The sequence below is a fragment of the Neopelma chrysocephalum genome, unplaced genomic scaffold (genome assembly GCF_003984885.1).
Source record: "Neopelma chrysocephalum unplaced genomic scaffold, ASM398488v2 Primary Assembly neopelma1_23, whole genome shotgun sequence".
NCBI classification, from domain to species: Eukaryota; Metazoa; Chordata; class Aves; order Passeriformes; family Pipridae; genus Neopelma; species Neopelma chrysocephalum.
The window spans coordinates 15,990,823-16,015,646 of record NW_020897691.1 but is presented as its reverse complement, the minus strand read 5'-3'; the positions used below and the strand labels follow the sequence as shown (position 1 = coordinate 16,015,646).

General features: G+C 37.7%; 1 protein-coding gene across 5 annotated transcripts in view; it reads right to left on the bottom strand.

Moving 5' to 3' along the window:
• PLEKHG1 (pleckstrin homology and RhoGEF domain containing G1) overlaps positions 1–24,824 on the bottom strand; it is a 128,850-nt gene that overhangs the window by 51,221 nt on the left and 52,805 nt on the right. Inside the window, exon 1 of one of the 5 annotated variants that reach the window (XM_027688177.1) lies at positions 2,688–2,785. The exons of the other annotated variants lie outside the window; for them this stretch is intronic. The gene's annotated coding sequence lies outside the window, so the exon portion shown is untranslated. Of the gene's footprint in view, positions 1–2,687; positions 2,786–24,824 lie in introns of those variants that run through there. 5 annotated transcript variants of the gene reach the window in all.

The following is a 24,824-nucleotide window of genomic DNA, read 5'->3' as shown; positions in this document are numbered from 1 at the left end:
GAAGCATCTGGAGCACAAGTCTTGTGAGGAGCAACTGAGGGAGCTGGGGGTGTCTAGAAAAGGAGTGTCAGAGGAGACCTTATCGTTCTCTACAACTACCTGAAAGGAGATTGTAGCAAGGCGGTGGTCGGTCTCTTCTCCCAAATAAGAAGTGATAGGAGAAGAGGAAACAGCCTCAAGTTGCACTAGGGAAGATTTAAATTGGATATTAGGAAAAATTTCTTTACCAAAAGGGCTGTCAAGCACTGGAATAGGCTGCCCAGGGAAACGGCGGAGTCACCATCCCTGGAGGTATTTAAAAGGCATGTAGATGTGGCATTTGTTGACATCGTTTAGTGGTGGACTTGTCATTGATGGGCTAACGGTGGGACTCAATCATCTTAGAATCATTTAGGTTGGAAAATAACCTCTATGATTACCCCCCACTGTTAAAATCGGGAACAGAGTTTTTAGATGATTTCTGCAGTCATAAGTGCATCAGAAAAGGCAGCAGCTGAATTGAGTTCACTGCCACAGACACATGCCCATCCTCTTTTCTCTCAGGGTCTACATTTGACTTTTCAGAGCTCTAGTACAGTTTTACTCTGCAGTTGTACTGCAAAGTAACTTTACACTTGCACCAGCTACCTAAGGTCTGTTCTGTACCAGCTGGCTGGTGAAAAATTTGCAAGTGAATTAATGAGAGTGAGGGGAGAGTAAACTGTCTCCCCCAGGATGGCTCTCTATGAATCATAACTGACCCAGTGCCTTTGCAAACCCTTTAATCTCTTACAAATTTCTGTCTTTCATACAAACGTACTATAAAAAGCAAGTAATTTGTCCCATATCCTGTGGGACTGATTTAAAAGCCCCCTCCCTCCAATCCCCCAGTTTCAGCAGCAGCACCAGTGGGTAGGTGCACTCATCAAAACAGTGCTGCAAACAGTGTGTGTAATTATAGGTACCCCCAGAGCCTGCAGAGGCACACGCTCTGAGCAAGTCTTGTATACCATGACCCACATCTGGCCCGGTTCACTGCTTTTTTTGTTAGGCTTTCTTTTGGTTACTGAACCTTTTCAAGGATGAACCAAAATAATATTGAGAACTTTTGTCAGCTGTGAATAACGGTATTTAACTCAGTCTGGGGAGGAAAAAAAAAGAAATCTTCAATTTGCATACTTTAATTAAGGAATAACAGTAATTACTTGTTAGTTCAGCACTGAAAGGAGGATAATTACTACTTGTCCCTACTCAGAAGGAAACACACTCCCCAAACAAGGTCATTTCTTGTTTGTGCCTTTGCATTAATTCAGTTAGCCTCTCCCCCTTCCCAGCCCCTGCAAACCTCCCTGCTCCTGCATCACACATGCACAATGGCATGGCACGACCCCAGAGCACTCCCCAGCAAAAACAATGACATGTTCCAATTCTACAGACATGCAAGGCCAAGAAATACGTGCATTTCACCCCAACAGGTAACTCTAACATTAGTTACAACACCGAAGGCGCATGCAAAGCAACCATCTTGGCATATCTCATGTTTTCAGTGTGCAGTCATAAACAAGCTCTCACCAAAAATGCATACCCTTCTTCTATTACTTGCTTTTCTTTAACCTCTTCCTGTAACTATATTCATAGTAATGATAAATGGTTTTCCATTATCTCTGCAGCTTTGGCTATGCTAGAACATTAGCATACAATGAGAGATAAAGTTGTTTGTATTTAAATATAAAATTGACTTTAAGATCCCCAAGTCCTATCTAAATATAGGTATTTATTACTCCAAGTTGTTTACTGCACATGATGTTTTAAGACACACACACCGCACAACAAAAACCTCACAAGTCAATTTATATTTATGATTAGCACTGTTGTTGTCTTTCTCCTGGCATGAAAAAGAGCACATCAGGTGTTATCTACAAAGACAACATTACCAGAAATTACAGTATTCACATCCTTTGGAAGTTTAGCTACAAAAAAAGTGATGAGACTACAAGAAATACCTTTCTTGTTTTTCCCTTGAGATATTTTCATATTTCAGACAAAGCATTCATATTGTGGATACAATTAAGCAAATTTGTCCAGAACAATTTCTACATCCAGTATCAAATTCAAAATGCAACACCGGAATTTAGAAACAAACATAAATGTTCTACAGACTCCCGACTGAGAAAGATTAAATTAAATTACAGGAATCCCAGATTATTTTAAATACATATCCTCATATCCTCTGCTCTGAATATTGTCCAAGGGAAGGTCAGCAGGTTTTAATCACTAAATTTTGTATATGAACGCATATCAGTTCTAAAACTAACACCCTCTGTGAACAAAAACACATTAGAGAGCTACAATATTTGCAGGATTACATCTCTAGTCTGAACTGTCACAAACTATACTCTGCCAAGTGTTTTAACTGAACTTTGAGGAACAGAGATCCCATTTATTAGAAATCTCACAACAAGGGAAAAAAGTCACCAACTAATGTGCTTCTGTCTGTCAAATTACTGTCCCCCCACCCCCGCTCCCTGCAATACTTAAAGCAGAATAGCTTCTGTCACAACCAAGCATGCTAATATCCGAGAACATTACTGCAAGGGAAAATCCTCTGCGACAGTATCTCACCACTGAGGAATGTCTCTGGCTCCTTGCACCCAGGATGAAAAAGTCCCCTCTATTTTTCCAATCCTCTGAAAGAACCCATGACCTACCTGTGCGGCAGAGGAGAGGCGCGAGCTCTGACTTCAGCTGTTCCCGAATTAGCTCATTGGGCACTCAGGTAAAATGAGAAGCTCTTACTAGTCTGTACAGCTCCTTCGCCAGAAATATTGCATGAGTCAGCTTTTATCTATCAAAACCCTAAACACAAAGGCTTTACAGAAACCTGATTCACAACTTTCTCACTGCCTTTTCCCCAGTGCACCGACAGTCTTCGGCATCACTAAGAGCTTTAAATGAAACATGACATCATGCAATTCAGGGACAGGACAATGGGCATCACTGTGGGTAACTTTAAAATGCACACTTCACTGAGCAACACCCATTAACTTCCATTTTTCCAGGCACAACACTGTGAAAACATCAAATAGAGCCCCCACTTCCACAGCATTTATTACACTTTGCTCCTTGATTTGCAGACAATATCAATACATATGTAAAGCAAATAAATCACTCGCTGGTATTGTGAAACTTCTGTGTTTATGTTAAAAAGTCTCATGAACTTGCAGTGTAATAGGATGATCCTCAGCACTAGAATCATTCTGGATCCTACTCTGCCCTAACATAAACAGGAACAGGCTTTTGCAGAGTGCTTGCGATGCTTCAGTGGTTTTTTTTAAGAGCAAGAGAAAAGACTTTCAGAAGAAAATGTGAAACCAAACCATCAAGTGTTCTGTGCTAAATCACAATGAAGCAAAGTAAAAGGAAAAAAAAATGAGGAGAGAGGACACAGTGAGAGGAGAAACAGGAGAAAAGGTGAAAAACAGAGAAAAGGAGAAAAAAGGATATAGACTGGTGCTAACCGGTGAGAAAGCTGACATCTCCTTGGGCCTGTGGAGAGAGTGGTGGCATTTCTATCTTGGAGCTGGGAGGCAAAAGAAATCAGAAGAGTTCCCAGATGCTGGCACTACTTTCCATGTGTGTTCTCACAGCTGCGTGCTCAAACCTAGCCCACAAAGAGGCACTCTATCTTTAAAATCACACTTGAAATTCACTACCTCTATCCTTGTACATAACATGGCCTCAGCTTCATTCAGAGTTTTCCTAAAGAGCACAGTCCTTGAACAATGCCTTTCAGCAGGAAACTGGAGGTAGAAAAGGAAGTGAAGACAGCCTTGAGACCATTTGCAAAGCTGTGAAACACTTTGATCTGAACGTCAGGGCTCTTGGGGTGAAAGTCCCTTTTACCCAGGCTAAAAGATCAGGTGTTTACAGCCTGTTGCCATGCTGACACATTTCAGATTATTGAGACATGCTCTCTCTTGCCTATATTCTCCTGTAGTTTTTGAGGATATTTTAATACTTACATATTTACATTAAAAGATCTTTTTGCAAGATCTGTGCAAAATACTTTAGACAAAGCTACCACACATCTGTAAGTCTCGGACACACTCACAGGCGCAGGATGGCCAACGCTAGCCCCAAAGTTCTCAGTACTCACAGTGCAGTACCCAGGTACTCAAATCAATTGAATGTAGCAAATTTACCACACATTTGCTATGCTCCATGTTCACACATGTTTCTGTTAGAAGCTAATGATTCACTCCTCTAGACCTCTGCTTCCTCACACCTTGTGCCCACCTTGCCTACAGAGTTTTTCTTGTTTGTATGTCTTATGACATACAAATAATACCCACAGCTTCATCATTTAGCGATGACAAACCTCCTGAACTCTGAAGGCTCAGTGACAGTGTTTCACATCTGTTTCAGCAGGCTAGGTAAAAGCAGGGGCTGCATGCAGCAATGCAGTGTGAACTTCAGCCACTGGTCTGAACTGGTAGAGTTAGCTCTTATGAGCATTACTGTGGGTAGAGGGAAGAGAAGGTCCTTATTTCTCTCTGCCTTGCTTTTTCATCTCTGCACACTCACATCTGACCTTAGTTCTCCCTTCCATCCCCATGTATAAGTCAGCAGAAGTTACCCCCATACAGTGAGACTTCCCCAAGAACAACCCCTCACCCTCCATCACTTTAAACATACATAGCACTGAGAGCTATCAGTGCAGAAGACTAGAAACTGAAAAGCCTTCTGGTTTTACTAATGAAACAAATGAAACAGTACACTGATGTGCCAGAAAAATAATGGGCTGGCCTCTCTTCTGATTTTATAACATTTCATATATTCTGTTTATCTGCATTATATTTTAGGAGTTGTATGTCTTTCTCTGCCCCATCTCCTGCTCCCTCCAATTATATGCAGTGGCATAAGACCCCACTTTTAGTGTATCAGGATTAAGATTTGAGAAGGGTGACCTTTTTTTATTTTGGAACAAGGCTTTGATTTTTCTAAACTTGAACAATAAGTTTATAGAAGTGAAGAATTACATTATTCTGTAGTTCCCAACTGGCTAAGGATTTACTGAAGAAATAAGTTATCCTCAGCAAAATTAAAAAAAAAACCCAAACCCTGTGACTCAACCACAAGGTACATTCAGGCTAAAGGACACACTGACATCTTCCCTGTAAGTGCAATGTAGAGTATTAATAACTCTGCAATGCAGTAGCTATTTAATCTGTATACAGTACTGCAGAGACACCTAACAAAAGGAACAAGCCATCACATCCTGCTGATGTACTGCAACACAAATAAAGCATATGGATCCAATGCTCCATTTATGGGCCTTTAAAAAGAATTGTTTACCACCTTCTTGTGAATTTTGAAGGCTTGCTACTCTCCTATTAATAAAAAAAAGGTACAGGTCTAATCTTTTCTAAATCAGAGCAAATGAAAATTTAGTGAAGACTTGTAGGTATGAATGCATACGAAGGAGTAATACTACAGACAACAAGGAGTAACACCCTAGATGACAAACAATCAAAGCTTTTACATCCTTTTCTTCTCTGCCCATATTGTCATTTAGTGAAGAAGTGTAAATGGTTACTGTTCAATATGATGCTTGTGTGAATGTTTTAGTATTTTTACACTCAAACTTTAGTGCTGGAATGAAAATCTACATGGACTCTTCTTTCCACTCAGCACCACACAGGATCAGGCCTTGCTGCTGGCACATTACTAGCATCTTTCCATGCTATGCTATATCACTGTAACAGTGCTTGGACATCAGGTCTGGTTTCTACTTCTTCCTGTTCTAATCTACTGCTCTGAGCAAACGTCCCATCACTTCAGCATATAACATAATACTGTTTTCAACTTCATCTAAACCAGCTCAAGTTGCTGCTGAAGTTCAAAACCTTTCAAAGCCCGCCGCAGCATGAGGACATGTGATGTCTTGGCTAGGCATCCCCACCATAGCACACAACACTTGTTGCATTACCAAGAACACTGGGAGGATTTTAAGATTAAAAAATGTTAACTGTCTCTCACTGTAAAGTCACATTCACACTTTCGAGAGTGATACACAGTTTCAGTAGAAGGAAACACAGCATCTAGGAATCATTCTTGCTAGTTACAGTGAAAATTTCATTGTGTGACCCTAAAGAAGGCATCTTTTTACAACTCATACCTTTCAATTTAACAAGAACTTGTAACTACAGTACCTAGCACAAACAGATTAGGTCTTTTAAACTCATTTTAACAGCCTGTTGTTTGCTTCTGCCACTGAATTTTCTGTTGACTTCCAAATCTTTCCAGTGAAAACATGAAACAAAAGATATTTTGTAAAAGCCAGTTTCCTAAAACAGCTGACACTGTTAGATGCCAAATAGAAGTGAGTTCAGAAGCTTCAAATAATTGTCGTTTTTCTTTAAATACAGCTAAATGATCTCTCCCATTTGATTTTCAACTGAAGACACTGGAACCTCCTCTGCACGTCAGGAAGTTTAGCAACTAGAATTTTGAAACAGAACTGAAATAGTAGCAGCAGAGTCCTCCTAACAGATGTTCACATTTCCAATAAAAGAAAAGCTTTCTTCTGTGTTTCTTCTCTTGAATAAAAATACAAGCTGCAGAATGCAGTATTCATGTTTACATCTTGGGGAGAAGAATCTTTAAATTCTACCCAGGTTAGAACTAAGACATATTGATTGTCTGTCTCCACCACAGACTGGCTCTGTCATTTCAAGTCATCATTTGTTTTCTTATGCTCACTGTCTTAAAAGGGAACATTAGGTCTTGGTTTTTAAGATGACATTCCAACGGTAAGCTAACAGCTCTTTCAAAACCCAGTTCGATAGGAACGTATTCAATGGTAGTTAAAGGACTCTGAGTTTAATAAATGACTGTAACAGATTTTTACAGGATAAAATAATCAGTATATTAAAATCTCATAACCCTTTAAATGAAAATAAATAAAAAGAAATAAAGCAGGTGTTCAAGTCCAAAGGAGTACAAAACATTCCGCGCCTTCTCACTATATTGCTTCTACAGCTAAATATGGAATTTTACATAAATAAGGTCAAGAAGACTAAGATTGCCAAATGGCAACAAAATAACTGGTCACAGTAGAAAAGTCAAAAGGTATCTTATTGCTGCCACATACAACGGATCTTTAAAAATGCAGCTACCCTAAATCTTCATTTTTTTATTTTCTACTGATGAACCTATCATATCCAGACTGCTGTTCACCTTGATTTGGTCCTTCTAAATGGCCCATTAGAGCATGGAGGGAAATGTGCACTTTTAAACTATGGGTACCATGTTTCGTGCCTTTCCTGGTCAATGTCCTTAACCTGCTGCAGTACAGAGAACATACAGTGCCATCAGAAAATGAAGCTTCCCTTCCTTATCATTAAGCTTTCAGGAGTGCCTGTGAAAGCCACTCCAACAGATCCGTGTTTGTGATGAAGAACTGATTTCACAATGTTTTCAGAGTTGCTTTAAGGCCCTTCTGCAGTGTGTGCTGTACTTCCTACTATTATTTTGCTGTTATTTCATGAAGATAAACCACTGAGAACAAAATTCCTATCTCAATAGGAAATACAACAAACAATACTTTCCTTAGAGTTTTTATATGCAAGAAGCAAAGCATGAATTGAGGTTGACATCACTGCAGTGTCAGTGTACAGAGCAGTATAGCCTCTGTGCCCATATACAGATGGTGTTAATGCCTGGAACACTTATTGACATATCAGTATTCAAGATTAACAGTGACAACAGTCACACTTCAGAAGCCACAGGGCAAGAGGCAAACAGATCAGAGGCCTGGACTTGGTTACAGTGAACATTTGGTGCACAATTCACAGCAATTGACTTACTGAGTCATAAGTCTTTCTCTGTAGTTTCTTATCAGAACAATAAAATGCTTGATTTGAAGCAGACAGTCATTTTATTAAAGCTATATATATATACATTGCAGAGTCCCTATTGTCTTCTTTACCAACAGCTTTAGAAAAATAATCCTATGGACTTAAAAGTATTAAAATTCTCTTAACATTCCTATTCAGAGATATTTTAATTGAATTTTGTAAACATGTAACACCATACAAAGAAAGTCAGTAAACAAAAAAAGATTTCTACTGAACATTGGATTTATTATGCAATTTTTGTCAATCTGGAGGAGAAAAACTGACAAATACAAAAAAGAGAGAGACATGAAACCTCATTCTTAAAAATATACCACTATGTGTTTTACAGCAAGGTAGACAAAATGTAAAACATTCACGAAAAGACATCAGATAACTAACTGTCTGCTATCATCCTTCTGCTTTCCTGACTTTTACAGTCAGTATCATATTACATCTCTTTTGCAGCCTTCAGACACTTCTACATTGGCCAGTTTTCAGAGTTCTTGATAACTACAATAAACAACATTTAAAGCCGTCCATGTGGCCCAAACACTGCCAGTATTCAGTAAACAACTCAGATGAGCCTTCTCAATGTTTAGATCAGAGACAGGGAAAACAGACACTTAGACTCCTATTTAAATCCTGTTAGTACAGCTAAAGGAGTAATTTTTCTCAGACTTCTCCTTTGTGCTGTCTCTTTCTTCCAAGATAGGGACATTGAATCCCACCATTTTCCTTGTTTGGGTTTTCCGCTTGCTTGTTTTCCATGAAAAAGGAGTAGCAAATATTTAAATATTAGAGCTGGAATGCAAATCAAATTCTCAAATCCAAAACACACAGCCTGGACCTGGAGAAACTTGGCCACAAAGGCTAATTTTGTGGTCTAATATGAGGGGGGGGGGGGGCTGAGGAGGGGCAGATGTATTAACTCTGTGGTGGAAATGCAGGGTTTTCCCAAAAAGCCATACTAAAAAACAATTCCTTTTGTTGTTCCTGTTTATAGAGAGAACATCAAAGCTTTCTCAACTCCATATCCTACACACACGGAAACTTACAAGGTGATTTATTTAAGAGCCATTCTCACAACTTAGCCAGAGTGTCAGTTTATTTTAAAAATCTTCACACAGTAAAACATTTATTTTCTTCCAAAACCTGTGATCAAATTTAGACCATTAAGCTGTAAATCCTCAGTGAAATAACTTCTGTTGTGTCCATGCTTTTCCTTAAATTCAAATGTCACTTTCTAACTTCCCTCAGGGAAAGCTTTCACTTAACATCCAACCATGAAACTCATCAAGAGGGAAAAAAATCCTTCTCCCCCCCCTTTTTGTCTTCTCCCACGGGCACACTGCTGAGCTGTAAGATCCCTGCAGGGGACTCACCACATACAAGCACGAAGCTGGTAGAGCAAAGGAGCCAGGAGCAATGGCTAACTGCCCCCAGGCTTCTTCCAGCCCTCTTGCAAGGAGGCTACAAGCTGAAAATCAGTTTCCCTCGGTCTGCCCTGACATCCCAAGAGCTCCGAGACTTTTCATAGCTAAACAATGCTGCGCATTCACTATTGAGCCCTGAGGCGCAGAGACACACATTGGTATTATTTAACTACGTTCAGCCTGTTACCACAGCTATTAGCTGGCGTGCTCACTTTTCAAATCTTCATCTCTTTGGAAACCCTGACTACCATTATTTTATTACAGAGAGGCATAGGTTAAAAGAAGTTTAGTTGGGCTATTCCTTCCCCTCCCCTTTGGCATTACCTATAATGTATTACTCACACAGGCAGAATTTCAGTAAGAAGCTTTTGCTTTTACAGTTATATAGCAATTCTGTCACTACTGAAGCATTTCATTAACAAAAATTTTGGCAAAAGATTTGTGATGTTTATGTAATTAAATCAGTAAGAGAATGAAAACACATGACCAGCCAAAACAATTTAGTAAGATTCTTGAACTGAATCAGTTTGCAAATAATTTCATTAACTTTATTCAGCAAAACAGAAGAATGGTGGGTTTACTCATTTTTTTCTTCTTTTGCCATAATTTCTATATACAGACCTGGATGAAATCAGCTATATTTATTTCTGCATCCAAAAACATCTACCTCTCAATACGGTAGGCCATAAGAATGGCTATATCCTTCCCCAGGCAAAGTAACATGAGAGTAAAAGAGGTCCCTTTTGCATTGATCAGCATTAATTTGCAGAGCACCAAAAGAAAATAAAATTTCCACTTCAATGATTTTTCAGTAAATACATGTTCTTTATAACGTAAAACTAAAGGACTTGAAACACTTTAAGCTATGTACAGACCCTGCCAATTACAAATTCATTGCAAAATATTTTGAAGGTTAGAAAAACAATCTGGAAGAAACATTCTCCTCTTGATGAAATTAGAGCAAAGTTCTTTGAAAACAATGACAAGGGCATCTAGCACTGAAGGCCTGAACAATATATAGCAAGAATAGTTAAACTGACTGTGATCATATTGCTGCCTTTTACATGGCAACTGCTATACCTGATCTTGACTCAGAACAATGCAACATCAAAAACTGAAAGGGCTCCACAGCTAAACTGTAACATGTATGTGTATGTTGATGGACAGAAGAGAAGCTACGAATGGTAACAGATCTTCAATGGCAAAATTACCAGAGACTGGTAAAAAGCATCTCCCAAAAAGCACAGCACAGATCCACTGGAATTATTAAGAAGAAGCTTCAACATCAGTAATCCTCTTTGCCCTTTAAGGTACAATAATATAAAGTTATTTTTAGGACTCGATGACCAGCATTGACACAAACTGTGTTTCTAGAAGTAAGCCATTTAGCTTACCAGAAGACTGTACAAATGCTAATACAGTTTGGTCACTACATTTAAAATATGTTGATATACGTTATATATGTGTTTTATTCCTGACTTACTCATGCCTAACGAAGAAGAATATTCTTCTAACACAGAAAATCCTACTAAAAAGTCCTAATGCTGCTGATAACTTGTTGATTACACTTTTGCATCTGCCAGGAACTCTACAATGGAAGAATACTGCACAGAGAGGAATGTGGGAGGATGAAAGCCTAGGAAAGCAAGAATGGAATGCCTAGCCACTCCATACTCTTAACCAGTCACCACTGCCAATTTATAAGATTTCGAGTTGAGGTCTTCCATTTTATTGATTTTCTTAGCAGTAACACACTAACACTGACATACAGGCATGGGAGCAAAATAAGTATTATAGGGATTTGCTATATTTGTTAGTGGGGGGACCATAAGGTTTTTTTCGTTATCAGGTTCCATATACCCTGAAAAGGATAGTTCAAACTCCAAGTCGCACTATGTCAACGCTATCTCTCACATCTAGAGGTGGCAAGAAGCATATTTAAGATAAAAGACCTGATAATCACCATTAGCAAACAGGAAAACAATTATGCAGTATGCACTGAGTGTGTTATATTGGAGCCCACCATTTTCTCCCTGTATTGACATTCCTTTCTCTCATGTTTGCTTTTCTCTTTTCAAACTAACATAATTGGTTTAGAACGTATTGCTGATACCGGTGGTTCTGCTTTGAGCCTGCAATATTATTCTGCACATAGTGATGTAGCTAGGAATCCCTCCTTCGCACTCCCACTTGCCCTTTCCATTTATCCCCTTTGTTACAGAGACAAATGGGTGTGGGAAGTGACAGCTTATACTTAGTTGAAATAAAGGTAATTCACTACCCAACTCCACATTCTCATCTGAAATAAATTCATTTTAAGGAGAAAAAAAAATGAAAAAAACCTTCAGACCTGCCAAAGCAAAACAGAAGGGATGTGCATGAGACATGTCAGGTTTTTCAGACTTCAAAACTACTTAGCCATTGACTTTTTCCATATGAGTTTTAAGGAAACATTTATTGTATTTAAATCAGAAGCTACAATAGCCACCCTACTAATATGAAAACTAGTTATCATTAGCCTAAGAGAATAATTTTTCACCCACTTAAAAGACAAGCTGTTCTTGTCAGCACAGCCCACAGGCGATGCTCCAGTTTCTGCCAGCACCCCTGAGCTAGAGCACAGCTGGCTCTCCTCCACCACAGATGCTCAGTCCCACTGGCAACAGAAGCCTCAGCTAGTGAATCTGTAGGGTCCAGAACAGGATTATGCTCATTCAGATACTTCTGCTGCTGTAGGTAGGCCCTTAACTGTTCCCAAGTTTAGTGCAGAAGCCACCTCACACGTCCTTATGACATGTAATCACTGTGGTGTCCTTGGGCACTGCAAAACATTCAGATATATTTTTTTATGACATAAGGAGAGAAAAAAGAAATCTTTCAACTTTATGCACATGTTTATGCATAATATATATAACATAATAATCATCTGTTGCCAGATGATACAACTTATTTTGAGAAAGAAGGACAAAACGACCCTCTTTGTTGCATTAGGCTCAGTTTACACTCTGATCATCACAAGAGATGTTTCCTTCTGTAGTTGTTACCCTATACTTCAATCCCGCATCACAAACAGCCGGTCTTGTAAAAACAGGCATGTCAAAAGGTTAAGAAATGAACAAATAGATTTTCTCCAGCTGTAGAAAAGACAAACTCAACCCTCTGGAACACAGGAGAAAATATTACTAAACCAAATGTCTGGTACTGATTCAAAATGGAAATAAAGAAGTGGGTTAAAATAATCTAGCAAAAAAAGTAAGCAACTGCATGAAGAAATACTTTCAATTCTGGAAAAGTACATGATCTCGAAGTAGGAATAAAAGCTTCTTAACAGATATATGATCTGGTGAATACGTTATGAATGCAAAGCAAAATCCAGTATAATAAATACCCAGTTTAAGTAAGCATTATTGAAATACTAACAAGAGAATATTAGTAATAATCATGTATCAGCATAAAGATTGTTCAGCATGGACCACAAACATTTCATACTCATCCATTACAGAGATTTTATCAAATTTGTAATGCTCCTAAATATTTGATACTGTGCTTTCAACATTTGGCTTTTATGAAGGATGCAAAATGATCTGTATTTTTGCCTCTGCTTACAGCCTTTAAACCTAACAAGACTTAAACAGAAAGTTACCCTCTTTTGCAGGGTGGGAAAGGGATTTCCTAAGGCTTTTCTTTTCTCCTCTTTCCTCCCCACCCACCAGTAAATGAAATTAAAGGTCAGCAAGTATTCAGTGCAGTGGAAAGCCCCAGGTTACAAAAAATAAATGAATTAAAAAAGTTATCCAAGATTACAATAAGTGGACATGTACTCCCTAGACCATTTCCAAAATGCAGACGTGGTTGTGGAAATACATGAAGTATCCTAACGTTACTAGCAAACATAACTAAAGTATATTTATATGCATTGCAAAAAACCCCACATCATACACAGGCAAAACATACCTCCCCAAATTTTGGTTTTGTCATTTGAGAGATTAATCCCTGAAGGAAACACTAATGTAACACGTTTCCCATCTGCTGTTTTTCTCTCTGTACTCTGAAGGCCCAGGAAAAATGTATCTTTAAAACATATTTTCTTAATACATATTCTTTAAATATTTTCTTACTCCTTTTGACAGGCTGTAATAAAATAGTTATCTTTTTTTTTGCTAATTAAAATTTACAAGATGATTAAATTCTACTATAAGGATATAACAGACAGTGAGAAAAATACATTTATGATCCTAATTTTCAGACCGGTTTGTTCTCAGAGCACTCAGAGAGTCACTTTAAATCCCTGTTAAGCTTGGACTTGCCTCTCTCCTCTCACTCCAGATCACATACTCTCAAAGCCCTATTAGTGCTCACTACAGCAGTAATGGTCCTGAGGGCACTCAGCTCCGTTTTCACCTGCATCAGGCTTCTGCTGAAGCTGGGCAGCTGCATGACTGTTAGTGCCAGAGGGAGGGAGAGATAGGAATACATGGCCCAGGGACTACAGGGAGAAGAGGGTCATCCCCTCTGTCAATGTACCAAAGTGTTTGGAAACCTCTGGAAGAACAAAGGCACCTGCACTCTGGAGCTGCACAAACCACCAGGCTGAGCTGTCCTAAAGGCTGGACAGCTGTTTTTTGCAAGTTCAACTAAAATACATGCCCGTGCCTTTACCTATCAAAGGACCTTTGGGGAGCTATTGTGGGTTATTAAAAAGCATAAGAACCTGATGACAGACAGGCAGACTGACGGACCATATCCTCTTTATATCCTCATTTAAATATAGACTTTAGCTTCAGGTATGCGGTCTCATTGATTAAACTGGAATTATGAAATCTAACCGCATGTGTGTGTGTATGTGTGTGTGTGCAGAAATGCATACACAACATATCAGTTTCTGGACAGGCATTGCTTCCTATCAGCTAATTCAAACAAAACTGAGTTGCAGTAAGCCTCAGTGACTTCAGATGTACATTTTGGGAATTTTTATTTCCTGTTAGAGCTAGATCCTTTGGGCAGTGTTAAACATATCCTATTCCTTTCTTTTCACATTATTCCACAACGAGAAGTATAACTTTACTTCGATCCATCTTCTGTAGAGCACTTACATGGAGGCTAAGACATAAAAGTGACTTATTTTGAACCATAGAAAGGTATTGAACTTGGTTTACCCTGAGAGCTAGCAAGTTAAAGGGAGAATGCTTCTGCAAAGGTTTTAGTAAAATTAATCAATAACTTTTTTCAATAGCTAACAACTTGCAGAAAGAGAAAATCTTCCAATCCCAAAATGAAACTAGAATGGTATGTGAGACCATGATCTACTTGATCTTTAACTAAAGATGACAACTATTTATGCTTTCACGTGTGTCTGTACATCACACTTCCACAAATCAACCTCTAGAGATAAAACATTAATAGGGATAGGAATAGGGTATTATACCAACACCAAAATAAAAAAGACTTTGCACTTTTATGATTTATGTATAAATACACAATGAAGCATCTCTGAAACACTCAAACACTGTGGTTACTGTCTGTATCATCTGCTTCTTTTCCCCCATCTCAAAGAGAAATGGTAAATGAAAAACCCAGAAATAACATATTTAGTGTTGTATCATAGCTTTTCATTCTTATACAGCTGTGTCAACCCATACAAAATGCAATTATGAAGATAATCAAAACAGCTCCACAGCATTTAACATTTGTCACTCAGGCAGTGAATTAAAGACATTTGACTTGAGATGACAGAACACATGCATACAGAGATGAACAAACTTCAACGGCCAAAGTGGCTGATCATCCCAGTGATGCTAGACTCAATGATCAACTCAGGAAAGACCCTCCTATGAAAATTTTTGGCATGAAAATACAGGGTGTCAGCTTTTGTCATTTTTTTTGCTACTTCATTCTTGGAAATAAAGTTACTTTAGAAATTAAATGAAGTATCACAAGAAACTTTGTATTTTAAATGACTTGACAGTCCCTAAGTGCTTACTGCATTACATTATATAGCTGGTCTATGACAAAAATGACAAAAAAAAAGCGCCACACATAATTTTTACAGAACAGCATTACCAGAATTTTTATAAAAGATTCTGTTTTTAAGATCTTATAGGAACTCTAAATATTGGTGAAAATTTTATAGGAAGCAGACAAAAGTGAGAAAAGGAAAAGGCAAAAGAAAAGGAAAGGCTTACCCCAAAAAACTTGACCTACAGTAAATGCAGATTCATTTTCACTGGAGGTATAACTCTATATACAAGACACTGCTCATTTAGCCCAACAAATTACAGATAATTAAATACTGCTGTTCTCAAACATTCTAGAAATATTACTGTCCAGAAACACGTCTGCAGAGTGAGCCCCCCGCCCCTGCACTTGAGAAGACATGGAACTGGTTACTCTCTTGGAGACCTTCCACACAGGATTAATGAGTGGCTAAGAGCCATCCTCTCATTCCAATTTTAAAATCGCAGTTTTGATACTGAGCTGGATACCTGCCATTACTGCAGGCCTCAAAGATGAACATGGCTAAAAAAAAAAAAAGAAAAGTGTTTTTTGGGAAAGTTCCTCTTGTCTGTCTGCTGCTCTGCATCATCTTCAGCCTCCTTGGGGAGTGCATTTATTCCACTGCCTGTTTTACATTCCAGTTCCAGAGAGCTGCAGGCCCACCAAGCAGTATCTTTCAGCTATTTAAGTTTGAGAATCCTCCAGAATTGCTTTCCATAAGCTGCCTGGGAAATGCTTCTTGACAAATTTGCACTATATCTAGAACTCAAACTCCTTGTACACACTACAAAAAAGACTGATGGAAAAGACTTTTTTCAAATAGTAACATTCCCACCACACACACACACGCTGCATCACTACACTAGACTGACATAATCTGGCAAGTGAAATGGGAAGAAAAATTCCATTTTCTGCAAAAAAAAAAAAAGTTCTTTATTAAAGAAATTATAAGAATTTAAGAACAAGCCCAAAACCTTCTCAAACTTCTGAAATGCACATAATTACATCTACAACATCTCTTTCTTTATTGTCTCTTCTAGATACATGGCTAAGTTACTGAAGTTACCAAGTAGTACCAAAGCCATGAACATGGACATCTCTTTAGTAAAAACAGGGTAAAATATATCAGCCTAACTTCTTTCCCCAAGGTGTGTACGAATACTATATTTTCTTTTTTTTCAAACACAGTTATGGAGGAACAGAGTTATTTTCTGTTTTGTTTGAGTGGGCGTTTTTAATTACTAATTTTTCAAAGTACCGTTTTTTTCCTAATCCGAAACAGAAAGCTTGCAAATCTTGAGAAAGAGCAGAAACTACAGGAAAAGAGAGCAAACACTACTACTATACAGCTATATAAGCAAGAAGTAGTAATTTTCTTTCTTCTAAAATTATTTTGAACAAAAGCAACATTTAAATATGAGCCTAAATCTGGAGCAAAAAGTTAACTCTGTAACTTAAGTGAGATCTAAATTAACTGAGGAACTCCCAATGGTTTACAGTACTATTTGCTAGCAAAAACAACCACTCATGCTGATTGCATGAGCTCAGTTTCACACGTATATAATATTAGTCAGTAAGATAAGGCTAGAGCACCATGCATAACAAGGAACCAGCGCTGACATTTAATAAACAACACTAACCTTCTATTAAACAGAATTTAAAACTTTAAAGAGTACTAGAGTTTAGGTCCCACAAGTATAAATTAGCTGTTCAAAGGACAGGGCACACCAGATGTGCAATTACCACATACTCGAAGACACCTATTATTGCTTACTATCGCTGGTTTTGTTCACTGCGGCTTCAGCAGTACAATGCATGCCTCAGTAAGGTGTTCATAAAGAGTCAAAATATTACTTGAAATTATCCTAGCATTACAAGTTGAGTTCTAACTGTATTGGAGGACAATACGTACACTGTCTAAGCACTAAGCTGAATAACAACTGCAATTTAATGCTCCATCCACATTTAGTCAAACAGTTATGTCATTCCATGCATGACAAACAGTAAATTCAAAAGAAAGCTCCTGGAAAATACAGTAAACTAACCTCAGCAATTATCAACATCACCAGCTACATACTTCCCAATGTTTATTAAAATACACCCCACAAACCTCATTAAAATACTTCATGGCTGGGGGCCAGCACCCTGTTCATTTAAGCTTCAAGGAAACTACCTGTCCCTAACCTAACCCTTTCATGTGTTTTGATCAAAATTTGCAACAAGGAGGCTGCAAATGGAAAAAGACTATTTAACACAAGTTTATAATTAATTCTCTTTAAACTTCAGCTGTGCGAATTAAAGATAAAGTACGTTTACTCCCTAGAAATCATATTAAAGTATGAAGTGAGTCAGGACCCCTAAAGAGATAACGGAAATCATGTCTTCAGATGAGCTTTACAAACCCAATTTTAAATTGAAAAGACTGACAAATCCTGAGATTTAATTAGTCCTGGCAGGTCTGGACTGCTGGGAACATTTCCATAATTTCAGTCATCAAAGTAACTATTGAAGGTTTTAGGACTGGATGGGGGAGAAAGAAGATGGGATAGCAAAGAGGAAGAAGCAAAGGAGGCAGCTTGTTTCTCACCATCAGCATAGCAATTTTTTACTTTGCAGTTCTGCAAACAACTTTGATCAAAAAAAGAAAAATAAACTTGACACAGTGATAAAACTTGAAGCCTCTGAACAAACAAACAAAAAACTAATTTAATCACCCTCAGGCAGCACCAAGCAAATGAGCTACATCTTCCTGAACAAAAATTCAGAAGTAAATATGGCATTTGTCTTCTCAGTTCTTTCCTGTATGACCAGGAACAGATTTGTTTCTTTCATTACTGTAATCTGCATCCAAGAATTTGGATATTTTATATCACACTTGTTCAAAAATTAGTTAGTTGAAATATTTCATGCACCTTTCTAACACACATGAAGAATTTGGAGAAAGCAGGGTTTGATATTCAGCTGCACGTGTCAAAAAAGAAACCACCTCTGTCACATAATATCTGATCCAGTTCCAAGTTTCCTGCTTTTAACAGCCTTGGATTTGGCCACCACATTCAAGTATTAACAGTGGCCCCAATTCAGCAAACAGCAATGTGCACTTTTATCTTTATCACACATGCTTAACTTCGTTCTTCTGAGCAAAGAATGAAGGTCAGACCAATCTCGCTTTTCTTAAGCAGAGTTCCTCACTTAAATATTAAACGTATCTTACTTAGAAGTTATATGTCCATGAATTCACTCACAACATTTCTACTAGTTTGTTTTTTTTTTTAAAGTTCTTTCATCATGATTACACAACTTGCCTCATCAGTGACGATATCACAGCTCTACTGCGGACTGTATTATCCTACAGAGAAATTTTAGTTATTTTTGTAAGTATACATTTTTACACAGTAATGTTAGGGAGTAAAAATACAAAAGGGATTCCCTAAAAAAAACAGAAAGGCCAGAGACCAATAAATTTAAGGCAGCACTTATAGACATACTGAGGAAAAGACAGATACAGTCATATGACCATCTTAGCTATTGATTTCTAAGCAGGCACTGACAACATCCAGGTGCAAAAGTAGCAGCAGGAAGACTACCAGTTCCCATTAACATTACTCAGCTTAAAGAAAGAACAGCCACAAGACCACCAAGTCCCCACCATCGTTGTTGGACTGCATTTAATACCAATTTAAACATATACTATCAATATAGTCTAGACATGGAATATAAACATTCAATATAGATTATCTGCTGTCTTGATAGTATGAAGTCTTTTAACAAAAACTAGGATCAAATGCTAAACAAAGCTTTGCATTTTTAGTTCCCTTGCTATATTGATTACAAACACATCACGTCACCTCACCATTTATTCTTTCACAGACCTAGCAAGTAAAAATATCTGAAAAGTAGTTGGTGTTGTACATGGACTATAAATACATTCATTTTATCAGGCTATCATGCAGAGAAGTTCAACAATTTTGTAAAGAAATAGGCAACTCCTGAATTTTAAGCCTTTACAAAATTTTCAATTTTCTATAGGTTAAGCATGTATCTATTACTGTTTGCCTTATGTAACCTAGAGGAGCAGAAACAAATAGAAACTGCAGTAGATATATCCTTATAAACAATGTCTTTGTAATCTTAGATTAAGAACTAGTTCAGACTAATAACAGCAACATAAAACATATTCCACGACTTCCTCATAGCTTTTATCTGCCAAAAGCAATTAAGAGTACTGGACCTTTGGGGAGTCATGAGGAAGGGAGGGAATGCCTGATGAGGTTATGACCCTTTCTCTGATAAAAAACAAAGATCTCCGACTCCATTCCACAAGACACTGGATACTGAAAGCCATTACACTTTTGATTTTCCCTTGGAATTTGTTCATTATTCTTAAGTCTTATGGCAGGGTCAGCATTACATTCAGATCTCTAGACTGTTACATTCTCAAATAAAATAAAATTTAAAAATAATTAAAAATAGTTGATCTCTCAAAATTTGAGCAAGTCTTCCAGTTGAGTTCCTTCTTTGATCTGAACAAGTCAACCCCGAATTCTGACTTACATGCCTCTGAGCAGGCATATTCTGTACTACTGTTACATGTTAAACTTGCAGAAGAAATAACATACTCATGAGCACTTGCTTTTATTGGGCCTAAAGTGGCATTTTTCTTGCATTCTTCTGCCAGCTGGAGCCCAGGTGATCACTTTCAAACACCTGTGCCCATGGCCATGACACCTGCTTGAGGCTCCATTCCCACTAACCCCTCTAAAGCTCAAAAAAAGTCTTCAATTAGGGGCATATATAATCCTTCCTTCAGACCCTAAATGCAAGAAGTATTAGAGAAAAAAAACAGAGGCAAATATGCTCCATTGCACAAGGGAGATACACCATCTTAGTCTAGTCCAGTTTTCTCCATTATATGCTAATAGCAATATTGCTATTGCTGCAGTACATTGGATAAGAATAACAGAACAAACTCAAAACAAAACACAATTTATTGAATTTATTTTCTTCTTGTAGGGAAGGCCTACACCATGATCTAATCTGAAATGGCAAACTACCTGGTTCTTGCAGAAAAAAAAAGGAAAGAATAGGAAGGCAGCTTTTGCAGGTATCATACCTACAAGTCTCTTTTACCATGCAGGGTATAGTTAAGCCAAAATTATGATTTCTTTACTTCTGGCTGATTCAACTTCCCTTACGCTACTACCTTTAAAAAGTGTCAGACTGGACATTTTTCTTTCAATATGGGACAGAAGAAAGGATTAACTACTGCCATACTCCTTGTTCTCCTCTTATGATGGGATAGTCTCAACCAGTTGTCAGTGCAATCATATACTATTATAAAACCAGAAACCTGAGAAACAGAACACAATGGTTTTACAGATTTTCTTTTTTAGCCACCATTATCAGGATTCTCTAGGATTACCTTTAATCCTGTAATCAAAAAGACCATTTCACAATGGGGCTAAGAATTTACCAAAACCAAACTAAAATGATACCTTTTTATGCCAAGGGAGTAAAGTTGAGTTAGTTCCATCATTGTAAAGTGGAAATAGGCTGCCGTTTTGTTCATGCTGAATTGGAGAATACACTGTGATCTCAGCTGGCTTCAGACAAATAGAACTACCTGCCCCACTAGGATTTCACATTGAGATTGCTATCACAAATTAGCTATTGTGATTTAACAATTCCCTTCTTTTGAGCACTGAAAACATAGCCTTGGACATTTGATTAACAAATTCAGTCCTCCCATGCATAAACACAAGAAAAAGCTTCCTTTGTAAAATGGTACAACAAAGGGTAACAAGCCGTATCACAGGAATAAGCACACCACCAGCACTCTTCCCGAGGTTAATCACAGGCATCCAACCTGCAACCAGTGAGAAGAAACCTGTATTCATGTGTATTATTAATTTGCTTACCAGCAACCTCACTGTTTACCTGACAATCTGTTCACTTCCCATTTATTCTGGGACAGGTTACAAAAAGGCATTTCAAGGGAAATTCCAAATCTCAACATAAATAAAGGATTAGTTGGTGTATACTAGTTTCAAGATAAGGAGGCATATGCCAGCAGTAAAGGCACCTGAGCTAATTAAGCCCTTCTAACCACAGAATGTTTACTCTGTACAAAAATTGGCTTCAAATGCTTTCAATGTGACGCTAGCTACAGAATAGCCAACAAAAGTTTGCACAAAGTAAAATGAAAACAGGATGACAAAAACCTTGTCTGGGTTTGAAACTCAAACTTGTTTGATTTTAGCATTAAGTTTCTCAGTTATGAATGAGGGATGAAACAATGGTAGCCAGACAGAACATGCTCAAGTAAGCAAAAAAAACTTTTAAACAGGATTATACCAACCACTGAGCAAATATCGTAAAAAAATTAAAATCCACCAAGAATATGCCTTAAAGTCAGAGCTCCGGTTTGCTCTCCTTTAGACAGACTGGAGATTTGGAGAGCACAGATCATAATGACATTAATTATCATTTTACAAAGAATGTGCTAGTCTGGGCATTGCATTCTAAATACAACCAAACAATTATACCAAATCACTGGTAAATACAATCCCTGGACTTTGAAAAGTAGCATTACATCTGGAAAGCCCACACATTTGTGGTGTATTTTACAGGTAAACCTATTTCTCTACATCATTTTCCAATCCTTAAAGTAAGGACAGTCTCCTTTCATCCACCCTTTAGAGATGCAGTGTCAGAGGAAACCTCCAGACACTATTTTTTTTCTCCTTGGTGTTTATGTGGACATTGACTTCTCTAAAATGGGACAGTTTAATTTGTCAGTGAAATGACACCTGCCATTCTCCCGCTCATGACACTGAGATTGCTTTTTTTTAAGAACACATTTCATGCTTTTTGTTTTGTTTTGTAATCTGCAGTTCAGCAGAGATCCTCCTGAATTCTAGTATCATGCTTCTTCCCTTTAATTCAAGTGGATAAGACCTGTGAGGGCTTGAGAGCTGTAGTATCCAACTATTATTGTAAAAATGATTTTAAGATTATATTTGTATATGATAACCATCTTTTGTAAATCCATAACATTAAATCCATAAGAAAAACTATCATTGTCACTTAATCTCTCAACGAAAACTGCCAACATTTTGACAAACTCATTGTATTACAGTGTGGGTGAAGCTTCCCCTGAAAAAGAGCCTCAGTTTTCTGTCCTAGCCAGAGCTTATCTCCTTTCAACTGCAATCAACCACCTTCTGTAACTAAGCAAGCAGTAGGAATTAAAGAGCCTTACAACAGCGGATAGTTACTACTTTGTAAAAATATGATTGTCAGCACCATCTTTTTTGCCTTGGGACAAGATTGGGGACAATCGGAACAAAGAAGGGTCATGGGCAGAGTAAAACATTATTAAGTATTAGCCATGGAGAAGAAAAAGAAGAGAAAATTCCCCTGAGATGATAGGTTAAATTCTTCCCTTCAAGTTGCCTAGAACACTGTCAAGTTCCTATCAGGTTCCTTAGGCAAGTCAGGGGCTTAAGTGTTGCAGGCAAAGAAATAAACAGACCCAGGATTCAAAGTCTCATCCTGGAGCAACAAAAATGCCACTTTTCCTCTGCAAGCTGTGCCTGTTGCTCTGTGTAAAACTATCATTTACATCCTTTCACAACTTGGCATTAAAAGTATCAAATTGCCCGAGCTGGATAAGAAACAGAACTGCATTTGCTTCAGAGGCAAAGTATGTTTTTATTGCTTGAGTCCGTAAGTTCCATTATTTCATTAGAACAGAGTTAACACCACAGAGAAGGGAAAATGAGCTACAGTCACTTTTTCAGCATGCATGAAGCAGAACAGCTTACTAAGGCCTGAATAATCTTTAATTAAGCCTTCACATTCAACAAAGTTGGGCAAATCTACTGCACAAAGTATGATTTACTCTACAAAGTATTTAAAACCAACACGGATGATTAGCGGCAAAGCCCAATGGTAAGTGGGCTCAGGGACAGCTAATCAGATCAGATGCACAAAAACCCCCTAAAACAAAGGAAAAAAAAAGAAAAAAATTACATTCCTGCTAGTCTTGCTCCTGAAACATTATGGTTTGCATGCTGGGTGAGAGCAAGTGGAGGTAAGTGAATATATAACTAGACGGGTGATGGGACTGCTCCTTCTTATGCTACTAATGATAAATCTGCTTAGCTGTATCATGAAATCATAGCTCTTGTCCTGCAAGGTGAGAATTGTAACATGAGCACTTAGCCATGAGGACATCAACCTCTTTGTATCTATGAATCCTTCATTAATTTAAAGTTACTAACTTGCTTAAATGTCTTGCTCTGAGAACGTTGTAGTACTGAGTCCAAATATATTGAATTCTAATTCAATAAGCACTTTAAAATTGTATTTTCTCTATGCTAACACTAAAATTGCTGTTATTGGCAACACAGTTTACAGGAAGTCTTTCAAAATTAACTTATTTTGTTTTTTAAGCAGACAAATGGCATTCATAGTACATGTAAGTTTTCTGGACATTCCATTCCCATGTCTTATTTAAATACAAAATATTGCTATAACATCTTGACATGAAGATCTCAAAGTATCTTAAACACACTGAATAAACTTCAGAAGACTATTCTGTGATACTAATCACAATTATTCTGTAGCTACAAGGACACAGCAGAGTAACTTGGACTAACTGTGATCCAACTGCAGACGACCAAAAATAGACAATAAACAGATTTTACCTGTGTGTGTATTTATTTCAGTACACAGTTTCTTCAGGGAAGAAGAACTAATCCACCAATCAACCTAAATTAGTCAGCTTCCAGTGCAATATACTAGTGCTTTCAAAGGGACATATTTTAAGAAGAAAATTCAGTGCAGCATCCTTAGAACTTTTAACCATAACCTGTGTATCCCTTTATTTCCCATGGTGATAAATAAAGCCAATGAATCACTGTATATTTCAACATCTATTGCATCAGGCCGATTAACACTACACTGTTTTCACTATCCCTTTTGATAAAGAGGAATCTTGGCATTTTAGCAAGAATAATCTCTTGGGAGAGAATCTGAAGAGATGACAAGGGATTTTTCAGTAATATAAGTCATAATTAGGACCGAGCCAACAAGCAAATTGATGAGCCGTTATTTTGATCACTAAGTCATGTGTGCATGACATAAAATGCAAAACCACACTTGAGTACTTTGAAGAAGCAGATAATACTGTGTATACATATATATATATAAATAAGCAAGTATTCAACTATGCAACATCGTGGAAGTGGTTGAGTTTTTTGTGTTTCTGAAAACAGAGTTCTCTTATACAACTTCACTGATGATTTCTGAGCCTAAATTTCCAAATCCCACTTCATTTTAGACAAACCCATTTCACTTTTGAGTAAACTTCATATGGCTCTTATGATAGGCAGGGAAAAAAAATGATAGAAAAAAACCAAGAACCACAAAACACCAACATTCAGGCCTATATTACCCACAGGAATTAAACACATATTTCCATTTGTTCAGTAAGTAGGCCACACATTTTTTTCTT